The following is a 13,242-nucleotide window of genomic DNA, read 5'->3' as shown; positions in this document are numbered from 1 at the left end:
GCAATAGAGGGTTCGGGCACGTGGTCGAATCCTGAGTGTTGCCGAACAATGTTGTGTGTTATCATGCCGTCCTCTCACTGGTAATATACTTTTGAGTCAAAACACTCTGTCCCTCAAATAGGACACAAACTAGAGGTTTTGTGTGTGAGAGAGTCACAACCTGCAGAAGTAAAAATCCCAATTTATTCATTCATCGCGAAGAGCCGGACGCATATCAAACATAACGCATGAAGTGGTTCCCCCCCCCCCCCCCCACACACACACATATGATTTGACCCATGGAGGACTAGCTAATGCTGGTGAATATGGGCTTTCCAGCCATCATGTTAGATGGAAAATGAAAATACACAAACAAACAAAAAAAAATGCTTATGACATGAATTTGCATTTTTAGCCTACATCGATGTACCTGCCAACAAGGTCATTCATTTTGTCACATAAAACATAGACTTTGACATATACAAGGCTAGACTGAAGACAATCGTTCAACTATGACATTGCGCGCATCTGGATCCTTGGCAAGAAGCGGCTCATTTCTCGAGCTTTGGGACGGTTTATCCTCATTTCTCTGTCGATGTAGCTCCATCAAGATATATCGTTCTGGGGCCGAGATCTTTTGATAGACAGGACTAATCACATACAGAGCGCCTGCGACGACATACATTCCAATAAAGCCCCAGATTCCGCTGACGTAAGAACCATGGCGGTCGATGCTTTGTCCTGCCAAAGAAAAGAGTCTTTATAATAACACATACGGAGGAAATACACAGTAAAAGATATTTTGTTGCGAATGTATTTTTTTAGAAAATCTGTCTTTATGTAATCATAAATTCCTACGAGTCTATAGTGTGAGCTTCAGAACCTTGGTCTTTTCTGGTTTCAGAATACTATGGAAACGAGCACACATGGCTTCGAAAAGCAGATAAGTGGCGGTCTGTGCGTGGCTTGAAGCTGAAGCATGGCCTACCCAAGTTAACACACGGACACCAGTATATCATTATATCAACGAATTATAGTAATTCGGCAAAGGTCGGTGACTAAACGCTGAATGTAGGATAGCTATTTATCAGGAGAACATACAATTTGTCTTGTACAATTGTACCTACATAGGCCTAGACGACACTCATAGTGGGCCGCTTGTAACCAGTGAAGTGTGCCATCTACCAAATCAAAGGTTACAAATTTTCCTTGTAAATGTTGGAGGCTACTGTACACGGTATTTTGAAAGACCAGGAGCCCGTTTCATAAAACTTGTTATCAGTGACAACTGCCACATTTCTATGACAAATTTGCTCTCAGCCAGTCAGATGCAAGGATTTCTGTAGCTTATCACAACTATGACAACTTGACACTGATGACAAGTTTTTTGAAACGGGCCCCTGATTAACACCATAGTACCATTGGACTGCGACAGTTCGTCTATAATAGGCAGTAGGAAGGGAGTTCGGCCAATGAACAATGAATGTTCTCAAGAGTTTCAGCTATAGAGAGAGAGAAAAAAAAATATGGCAAGGAATTTGAATACTTACCAATGACGGAGCTGAGTAGGTAGCCGAGACCGTTGCACCAAATGATGATGGCCCATGTCGAATCCGCTTTGGCTGGCCCGAAGAATTTTTGAGGTAGTGTGTAAACCAGTGTCGAAGACATTCCAAGAGTGCAACCAACAACTGTCATGCAACAATTATCGCAACCATGATTAATGCACCTTTTTTTTATGAAGAAGACATTTATAATAAAATTTATTAGCCTGACAGAGAAGCAGCAGGTTCATTCATTATGCATGTATTTTTGCCAGAAAAATGATTTATTGATATAATGACTCAACAACACGGTTCATCTATGTAATAATAAAACAATGATAATTGTCTACATGAATGTAATAAAAACTTTTTTTCTTTCCCTTGGTTAGCACATGAAATCTTTCATATTGTTTATATCTTGTCTTCTAAAGCAACTCATCCTTCTAAAAACAACAAAGCAACAAAACAAATCACATTCTGAATAAATGAATGAATGAATGAATCAATCAATCAATCAATCAATCAATCAATCAATCAATTAATCAATGAAAAAAGCAATGGAACAGAACCTATGGGTATCACCCCCTTGCCTCCATTCCATGTACTAGTTGCAGGGTACTCGTCACGATGAGCGAACAGAAATATAACGAAAAGCTCACCTCCACCTATGATGAGCATCGGTACCATCGTCTCGACCACGAGGAGTGCGGCCATGACACCGGCACTGATCGCGATATTGATGACCAGCAGGTAGAGAGTCGGGAAAGGGACCCACTCACCCCCTATCACGAGAAGGATTTTCCCCACGAAACACGTCACGCCCATGACGGAGATCACACTTGAGCCCTGTGTCTCCGTGAAGCCGACGGATACCATGTAGCTAACCTGACGAGTGCAAGGTGATTAGCTAATTTGCATAATTCATTCGACTTCAATCTCCTTTAGACAATTAGAAACCTCTTATGAAATAATTATGAAAGAGCATATCACTGTAAGAGGAATTCAAAGTTTATTTGATGAAAATAGGTTTTGGAATGGTTGAGATATCCAAAGCAAAGCGATTATGATAAAAGGTGGGACCCATCTTTTATTTCTTTATTTCTTTATTTCTTTATTTATCTTATCTATCGCCTTGTTTTACTTTGTTGTTTTTTTACTTCGCTTTTCAGTTGGTTCCCCTATCTCCATCCTCTGATGATCTATCACTTTAGTGCTCATTCATAATTATGATCATCTTCTGCTTAGAGTAAAATGTACCTCCTTTTTCATTGATTACTGTTGAAATGTTGAAATTCTTTACTTTCACGTACACTGTGCATATTTATGTTATTATGTTGTAATGGAGAAGAAAATGAACTAAAAAAAAAAACTTAACTGAAGATAAATGGAGAACCTGACGCCTAAAGTACTTTCCTGATATTGACAATCTTCAAGGTAATATCAATAGTCCTTCTGTGTTCTCCCTCCTTGAATTCCTTTTCCTTCAGTCTGACAGTCCCTACCCATTGTGTCTTGTAGGTTGTCCTGTCTGCGTCTTTCTTTCCCCAAGCTGCGTCTTTAGGGCTTTTTACACATGCAAATTTTTGCTAAGTCCCGCACCAACGGTCGGGCTAAGGGGGGCCTTAGCTCCACCGTTGGTACAGGACTTTCCTTTGCCCACTTTCTGTTTACACTTGTTTTTGCCAAAGTGGGCTAGCCCCACCAATAATCCCGCAGTATCTGGCCCTGCAAAAAAGCAGGGTTAGCACAGCAATTGCGGTGCCAAGCAAGCGAGTGTTAACAGAACGAAGAAATAATCCGAGGCTACGCGACGGAGACGAAGTCCGACCCCCACTGACCAATCAGAAACGAGATAATCAAGTGCTGCCGGTGCGTGCGTGTACTTGTACAGCGCACAGTGTAATCATGAATATTTATGTGGTTTGGAATGTACGGGGACTAAGAAATACGAGTGTAAAAAGGTCAGTATTCTCTTTAGCCCAGGAGAAGAGCTTAGTACGGGATTTTTTTGGAGAGTGTAAAAAAGCTGAGAAAGTTGGTACGGGGATTAACGATAGTCCCTGGGTCAGAGAAAAGTACGGGGCTAAGAAAACACAAGTGTAAAAACGGGCTATAGATACCTACCAGGTTAATGTAGTAAAAAAACAATCTCCCAGTCCATTAATCGTTACAGCCAGGCCGATCGTCCACAGCTCTGGATACCTGAGGGCCTGCAGGATTTTGTCGCCATAGTTTCGGCCTGTCGTCGTTTAATGTCCTCCGCTGCTTTTTCCACTCCTCAGTCCTGAATCAACTGCATCATTGTTGTCGCATACATTCGGCATGTCCGGGATGAAAGCCTCCTTGCTATTTGAAGCTTTCGTAGATTATACTATGTTTTCACATCAGATTCTAAGTAAGTTAGACCACTTTCTTCAGCCTTTTTTCCTGCTGTTTAGCGTGGTGACGCTTACAGGAATCTTCATGGACGGTAGAAGTAAACTTGATGATATGATTTGTAGTCTTGTCTTTCAGTCGTTTTTGCCTTCGAACACCTTATAATTCTTTGTCTCCTCACCTGGTGGCTCCGCATCTCCTGATGAAGAAGGCGTGACAAAGGTCAGCACGCAAAGACTACATACGACGAACGCCACACAAGAGAAGATGCGCATTGTCCAACGCCACCCTAAACCGACCAATGAGATAAGCTACAAGAGGGGCATTGGTAAGCATTCCTGCAAAGTTGAAGAATAATATGGTAGAGTCCACCAAGGTATAAATTTATCATATCTGTGTGCACACACACTTGTAACTACACACATGGAAAGTCAACACAGTCCCCTGAAATATGACTCATTAGGAGTTTTTACACGATGTTTGCTGTATATATACGATTATGATGAGCTATAGAAGGTCTCATATCAAAAGAGGACAATGGCACAATCCGATTTTACGACGAGATTCAAAATAGGTTAAATTAGTCATAGTAGTCAATCTTTAATTTTAATTTCCTATTTTTTGTAAGAACAACTCTTTTATATAATTCTTCAGTTTGGAAAAATATTTGAAACATAATTCTTTTTTTCTGTTTGGCTATAGAATTTTTTTTTTCTTGAATAGCATGATTACAAATATCATAGAAGTCCCTTCTCCCTTTTTAAAGCCGCTTTTCTTGTAACCTTAAATAACCTTTTAAGTATTAATATTTTCACAGTTGATGATAGTCATCATGAATATAAAATGCGTAATGATTACAGAAAGTATCCACTCCATCTGAGAAGATTTATATGGTGTGTGTGGGTGTGTATGTGTGTGTGTTTTTTTCTTCTTTATGAATGCACAGGTTGAGATTTGATTTTTTTTTAATAGAGCCTAACCTTCAAAATCTCCTTCCTCGGTAGACAATTTCGAGAGAATGTACTTTCTTACAATAATATTTCGACAGGTTGGTGTGTGTGTGTGTGTGTGTGTGTGTGTGTTGGTTTTTGTTTTGTTTTTTATTCAATGCACAGAGCCCTGGGTGAGATTTGTTTGTTTGTTTGTTTGTTTGTTTGTTTGTTTGTTTGTTTTTAAATAGAGTCTAACCTTCAAAACCTTCTTCCTCGGTAGACACTTTCGAGAGAATGTACTTTCTTATCGGAGGGTCCATTTGTGTTGGTTATGTGTGTCATTCCAAAGCTAATAGTCTGCTCTTTGATAATCTATCCTTAACTAAATATCCTCGTCTGGCGATTTTTTTCTTTTCTTTTTTTTTTTTTTTGGTGTGTGTTTTTTTTTTCTTTTTCTTTTTTAACAGGATCAAACTTTTGATACAATGAAGGTGAGAATCGTGTTTTTGTTTTGTTTTTTGCGCTGACATCAGCCAGCAGTTGAAATGAGATCACGATGTTTTGCAAACTTACGTTCACAGAGAGAGAGCAGCTACCTACCGATGTTACAGAGATCGTATAGTATTGGTTGAGACCTAACTTTAGGTTTCTAACATTTCTTGATGAGATAATGAAAAACATTTGATGAAATATGAAAGAGCATTTCCAGAGGGATTTAACGTTTACTTGATGGAAATTAGTTTTGAAATGGCTTAGATATCCAAAACAGAACTATCCAAAACCGATTCTCATCTCATAAACTTTGAATTCACCATAGAATGGAATACTCTGTATTTATTTCATAAGCGGTTTCTTCAGGGATGCCAAGTTAAAAAAAAAAAAAAATTATGAGTGAGAAATTCATGACTCGGCATCTCGGCATACAAATGTGCGCGCGAGCGATGGTGTGGGAGGGGTTTTTCCCCCTGTGGCCTCCCACAGTAGGGAGCTTTTTAAATTTTTAGCTCTTAATGGTGCGATCAGGTGCATACTTAAAGTGACTATATTATTTTTTTACTTATTTTGAAAGACAAAAGGAAAATATACATTCAATTGTAACTATCACTTCAATCCTTTGAGCTATGCTCCTTATTATGGGCCCAAATTGCAGACTTTGCCCGATGCGTGAGAAAAATGGGTGCCATGCGTAAGATCGTGAGACGACCCCTTAATGCTTGAGTTTCACTCAGAATGCGTGAGACATGGTAGCTCTGTTTCTTGGTATCTCGCAAAAAGTTAAAAGCCCGATCCACATCTCCACCAATACTATACCATCCATTTATTAAACGAATAAAACACTGCAGCTTGTTTCTCGCACTTTGTGTTTCATTTGTAATTCTCAAAAATGGACGTCTGCGCATGAGATAGTGTCACTGCAAGGCTGGGACATGAGCACCTTAACATACTTATATGTGAATTAAGTGAATACGATAATATTAGTAGAACGCATCAGTGAAAGTTTGGGGAAAATCGGACAATCTGTTCAATAGTTATGGATTTTTAAAGCATCTGCGCAGCCACTGCTGGAAGAGAAGACTACTAAATTTATGCCACATGCGTAGAACGATACAAGGAAATTACAAAGAGAATCTAACAAAAATGTATTCTAAAAAAAAAATTTACATTTCCTCGACTTGTTACTGACGTATGTTCAGGATATTATTATCTCCCCTGCCCCCCCCCCCCCCAAAAAAAAGTAAGAATATTTTGAAATTTCTTTATATTTTTTTTATATCGTTCTACACAATCCATGTGACATCACAAGCTGTAGTAGTCTTCTCATCCAGCAGTGACTGAGCAGAAACTTCAAAATATCATAACTTTTGAACGGATTGTCCGATTTTCCTCAAACTCCCACTGATGCATTGTACCACTATTGCTGCATTCACTCGATCAATCCACATGAGTATGATTCCTTCATGACTGATCTAACAGCAGGACAATTACTTGATAAAGATAGAAAATACGTTTACATATTCATTTAATTTGCAGCTGTTTGCAAAGAGATTACAAAGATGTATAATATTATAGTCTTACGTTAAACATTGTTACAATGACATTATCTATGAATGATGAACATATAATTGTCCATAATTATATATTTTTTTTCAACTTACGTACTGAATTCTTCATCTATACCAGACACATGTTATCAAGTAAGTACATCTTTTGTCTCTCTAAAAAAATCTTATTTGTTATTACGCGTAGATGCAAAGTAAATGTACGAGAAAAGTCTGGTTACAGACATTTCCTATTTTCCAATAATAAATGCTTGGGCGCGCTATGGGAGAGCATCATTTTATCAAAATCGTTTGGGATCTCTAGGTAGCATACACTAAATTGTGTTGGAAGAAAAATGATAACATGGTGTAAATAAAACATTGTGTATCTAAACAATGTTTCTCCTGAAAAGAATCTTGATACAATTCATATTTGAAGAATCTGCAGACAAATTAAGTAGAAAAACCACATTCCTGTTATGATCTGTATAGGGATAGGGCGAGTATAAGAATCCTTTCCCTCTTAAAGTGTACATAATTATGACAATTATTGGTCTGATGTATCAAAATACTATTAGCTGTCTGAATACTCTATGTCCGATACTGATAGTTCGCACCGTCAAGTATGACACTATAAACGACTTACCCACATTTGAACCAGAGAGACCTAGACTTGTCGCCCGAACGCAGTTTTTCGTGGGGAAATACCTGCTGGTGAGCGAAAGCGAGGCCACGTGGAAAGCCCCTTGACCGAGACCAAAGAGAAGGCTATAGCTGACGAACATCGGGGCGATGCCGGGCATGAAGGAGGTGAGCAGGAGGCCAGAGGTCATCAAGATGACGCTGACCACGCCTACGAGCCGGTAGCCGACGCGTTCGATGACGAGTTTCACGGGGAGAGCGGCGAGCAGGGAGAGGGAGAGCGAGGCACTACCAACCCAACCTAGAAGAAGGATGGTCAAGAATCTCATCTGGAATGTCCATTTACCTATACCACACGAGTACCGAAAAAAACACTTGGGCTACTGATGAAATGCAAAATTGCCGAAAAATTGGCCTCCATTTAGTATTTTCCTCATAACTTTGCGAGTATATACATTGTAGGTGACCCCGATATACACTTTATATGTTTAAATAATTATGTTTTGAGACACAAGGAACCAAATCAAACACTTATCAAGAGATCAGTGGCGTATCTAGGGAAAACGGCGCCCGGGGCAAGCGCGAAAATTGCGCCCCTAATTTCTGAAAAAGTGTTCAACCCCAACCCCATCCCGGTAGGGACTTTAAAAAAAAGTCCACATGATATGCTTTTTCAAGCACTTAAAAGGGGTCTTTTGAGGGTGATTTAGAAAATATTTGTATATCAGCTTACAAAACATGGAATTCTTGTCATATTTTGGTTATCAAATCTTACAATTCTAATCAAGATATAGTGACGGCCTTACAGATAAGGATTTATACCAACAAACTGAGGACTTGAAATGATATTCTGAATTAGTCGTGTTAGTACGAGCGAGTGAATCGAAATTTGTATATTTCTGTGTAGGAAACATTGCACTTATCTCATAGTTCGTTGTACTTGTAAATCATACAAAGCTGGCACACTGTTATAATAACACATCATGCGACAATTGAATCCAAAAGCATTTTCTGAACATGTTCGTATATAGGAAGTAAAGCAAATTATTCGGCCGTTTCCATGAATAGACCACTCTTACGAATAAAAATTCCCTGAAATTCATGAATAAAAAATGGCGCAAATCAAGTGAGAAAAGTATCAAACTATGCAACTACTTCCACACGTGTTCCGAAGAGCACAACAGTGGGCCGCGTCGCCGGACCCCCGAAATCATTGTCGCGACCCTCCCGGGTCAGCTCTCATAAGCAGTTTAACGGGTAAGTAACGGGAAAGTAAAGTTGCATAGCAACACCATAGCAACACATATAGACTTGTTTCATTCCAAGTTTCGAACAATGAAGTTACAAGTCCGTTTATCTGCATTGAATCTGTACAGCGTGTTACACCTACAGCCACGATGGCAGCAGTTTCTTAGATAACTCGAGCGTTTACGCGATATTGATATTTTGCATACCACCCGTACCAGTATTTGCGGTATCGCCATGGTTCGATCGCAACGTGTTAAGAATGCGTTGAATCTCTCGCACAGCTTGGAGTACATGGAGTACCGCGCACTTATAGTGCGATGTATACAGTTTCGCCCGCGCGTAGCGCGCGCGCTAATCCATGCGAGCGCACGGCGCGGCACGTCGAATGTCGAAGCACGGACATATGGGGTCGAACAATGAGCACAGGCGTTCGAACGATGATCCCAGTACAGGCGTTCGAATCATGCACGTTATTTTGCTTCCGCAATTTAGGCGGTCGAAAAGTGGGTAACCTGCTTTACGGGATTCTCTTCAATATGTGGTTGGTAATTCAACTAATTATTAACATTTTTTTTTTCATTTTTGGCTCCCCCAAGGAGTGGCGCCAGGGGCACGTGCCCCGGCCCTTCCCCAAGTTCTTCTCAAAATCAAAATGGTGTACCAAATGAGATTATACACTATCAACACGATTATGTTTGAAATCAATAGTTATGCAAATTAAATTTTAAGCATTCTTAGCGATACAATGACATTTAAAAAAACACAAATTAAATGCTTAAATATTTTTAAGTATGTATACCAACTGAATATTTACCTTTAAAAAAAGATTGCGCAGAAAAAAAAAATCGACCAGGTGTATTATGGATACCAAAAATAATTGTTGTGCCTCCAATATGCAGAAATTAAATAAAAGTGGAAATAAAACTCACTTGACAGTATCAACTACATCTTGTCGGTCAAAAACGAGGATAGTGCTGAATTTTATCTCAATTCTTTGAGGTAAAGAATTAAAATCGACAATGTGGTACAAAACGCCGTCTTCTCTATTTAGCCAATCCAATAATGGTGAAATGATTCCATGGTAAAGTCTACTCCAGGGGGTGTTTCATAAAGCTGTTCGTAAAGTTACGAACAACTTACGAGCGACTGGTGATCAGTTTTATGTGATATACTTACCAGAATTTCCATAATTCAGCACAAGAACTGATCACCAGTCGCTCGTAAGTCGTTCGTAACTTTACGAACAGCTTTATGAAACACCCCCTGGATTTACGCATTTAGATGTGATATCTTGTGTACTTCATGTATGAAGATTTTTTTTTTTTTTTTTGCAATGAAAAGTTTGTGGAATATTCTATGGATGAAAGATTCATTTTATACTGATTTATCAAAAATGTTTCATTTTGATACTTGTTTAACAAAATGCCTCTAGATACATTACACACATGGTGTGGAGTTGTCAAAAGGGTTTTTATTACTTATGTTTTTCGAAATGTCAATACACATTTTGTTGACTATATTATATGTGCTTCAAAAAACATTTAGACATTCAGATACAGGGGCTGCCTACTTGCAATGTTACGAGAAACACAAGAAATGGCGGTCATTTTGCTCACCATTTTGGATTTTAGGAAGAGCTGAAGTGTATTACTGGTCCTTATGTGTTTCAAAGTGTCTTTTATTGGGTACCCTCGTATCTCAAAACATATCATACCCTCGTATCTCAAAACATATCAACAGGAAAACTGTGTTTGTGATGCTTTATAGTTGCAAAATGATGTGAAAACAGAAAATAATGGGAAATTTGGGCACCATTTTTTATAGGAAAAACCTCGAGCGTTTCACTGATACTATGTTTTAAAATCTCTTATTCGTTTTTAAATAGCTGCCTGGTGTCTAAAAACATATGGTGTATCTACATACATATGGGCAATTCCGCAGTTAGGTGGACATAACATGGATAAAAGAAATGTGCCTCTTTATCTTACTCTTTAATTTAGGTACCAACTAATGCCATGGATGTTCACCAATCATTAAGGTCTTTCAAATTCAGTAGATTTTATTTTTCGTATTTATTGATTTCGCGAGATCTAAAACCATCATTTAAAATGTACATGTGGGACTGGGGATGCTGAAATTCACTTAAATGCAAATTACAGTGGGTTTCTTTGAAATTTTTTCCTCAAAGTTTTGCTAATGGGTAAAAGATGAATACATTTAAATACTCCAGAAGTCATGTGACATTTTGTCAATTACAAAAGGGTGAAATGACCTGCGGAATTACTCCGGACAAATGTAACGTTACTAACCGTAACGTTACTAACCATGCTTTTGGGGGTCTAGCTAAAAAATAATTGGTCGAACTGCTCAAAAACTTTGTGTGAACATTTGTCATGATGCAATAATTAAAATTAATGCAACACTTTGTTTGAAGTAACTTGAATTTTTGCACACTTTTTGTTACAAGACATTGATTTTTTTGTCATGTACTTTTTTCGTAACGTTACTAACCTGCCCTTTAAGCTGCCATAGCAATTCTAATATTTCATGGATTGTATTAATTCTTTTCTGTATCATAAACCTGGGAAGGATGAACATGTTTTTGACATAATTTTGACTTGAAATGAATAAATGGTAATTTAGTAGTAAAAACAAATATCTGAATTTGTTCAAATGTAACGTTACTAACTGCGGAATTGCCCATATATATACACTTATGTATTAGGGGTCCTAGTTGAAAAAAAAAAATGAGAAATTCTGACATGGTGGTCATTTTGGAATTCAGGAAGATCCCAAGTGTTTTATTGGTAATTTTGTATTTCAAAATACACTGTATCTGAATAAGTATTGAAAGTGTGTGTTGGTGATAGCGACTTGCAAAGCTAGACATGAATAAAACAAGAAATGAAGGCCATTTTGGACGTCATTTTAGACCAAGGAGGATTTATTAGCACTTGATCAGTATGTCCTTCGAGACACATTTCCGAATCTATCCCGAAAACGAGAAAGAAAAAAAATAAAAAACAACTTCTTGCCAAAATTCAAGGTTTAAGCCTGTATTTTAATTGACCTAATGCTCTTGGCCAATGTAAAGCTATGTAATAATTCTTTTTCTTTTTCTGTAAAAGAAGGCATTAATTGTGTATTTTGAATGATCACCATTCCTTGGATTCTAGTTTGCTCTAGCTTGATTTTTTATACGTCTTGCGAGTGGAATCTTCATCCCTATACTCAACCACAAGAGAAGACAGCAACTTACTTCTCAGGTCCATTGAATTCCAATTAGAATCACCTGCCGAACCGAATGTGTCCAACATTTTATCTTACACGACCTGTATGACTTTCAGGCTCAAATTTCAAGCTCCCGTTGATTTCCCACCTGTATTATGCGTTGATCTCCTCATCGTATTTTGTTTAAAAAAATAATAGATTGTAATCCCTAGCGCTTTCCTTACCTGTCACGGTTGCGCTGCTCTTGAACTCCCTCTGGAACTCTATGAAGAAGAGCCCGAAGGCGTACGAAAAACCGAACGAGACAAATAAACTGGACCATGTCGCAAGGACAACGAGCCAGCCCCAGAACCGGTCGAGCCGCTCTCTCAGACCAGCCCTACAGCCCTCCTTGCAGGTCATGATTGCTTGCAACTTGAATACCATTGTGTGGGCCGACTTACCAATACCCTACAAAGCTATAGGTAGAGCCAGGTACCTCGATGCCTGTACGCATAGCCACCCTGCTCGGATGCATCTCGAATGCATGCTGTAGATTACGATCTCTATAATATTTGACCAACTTATCTACTACCCCTAAACCACAAAGCAAAAACGAAATAAATCGCAAGGTCACAGGCACCATGCCTGTGACGATGCGATTAGCAATGGAGACAGGAACGGCGCAGTGTTTTCAAAAGTGTGGGGGCCCACTTCCGGGTTTCATGAGCTAACAAAGTGATGACACCTTATGTATTCCTTTTTATGGTGCACAAAAAGTGTGGGGGCCCGAGCCCCCACGGCCCCCACGGCTGCGCCGGCCCTGGGAGAGTTAACTACAACGAGCTTCTGCACCCCCCCCCCCCTCTCTCTCTCTCTCTCTCTCCCTCTCTGTCTTTCTGTAAATGTGCGGACATGTGCGGGTTCAATGTTTGGGTTGAAGAAACAGTCTGAAGTACAGCTTTGTGACAATATTACAATTGTTACAGTATGGTCAATGGGAAACAGATTGCTCTGACACGAACTATTGAACTCACAATTTTTTTTTCTTCTGTAGTGAAACGTAGACCCGCACATGATCATTGTATATACACTTGTAGGCTCGTGTCCGAATATGCTCATACAACTGCTTTCTGGGATGTAATTCGGATCCTCTTCGTTTTGCTGAAAAAAGCACAATTATGTAGAATAATCATTTCGTTCCCTTTGAGTCATTCCACTGTTGTGTCATCTCAAATTATCTTAACCTTCTTATAACCCATAAATTTACTC

General features: G+C 38.9%; 1 pseudogene; it reads right to left on the bottom strand.

Annotated features, from left to right (window-relative positions):
* Window positions 1-466: 466 nt before the first annotated feature.
* LOC139714282 (monocarboxylate transporter 13-like) lies at window positions 467-12,393 on the bottom strand (annotated as a pseudogene).
* Window positions 12,394-13,242: the final 849 nt, after the last annotated feature.

Source organism: Diadema antillarum, unplaced genomic scaffold (genome assembly GCF_040938485.1).
Source record: "Diadema antillarum isolate AM-2024a unplaced genomic scaffold, OU_Dant_1.0 scf00000045, whole genome shotgun sequence".
Lineage (NCBI taxonomy): Eukaryota > Metazoa > Echinodermata > Echinoidea > Diadematoida > Diadematidae > Diadema > Diadema antillarum.
Note: the sequence above shows the minus strand (reverse complement) of the source record. Positions and strands in the feature narration are given on the sequence as shown.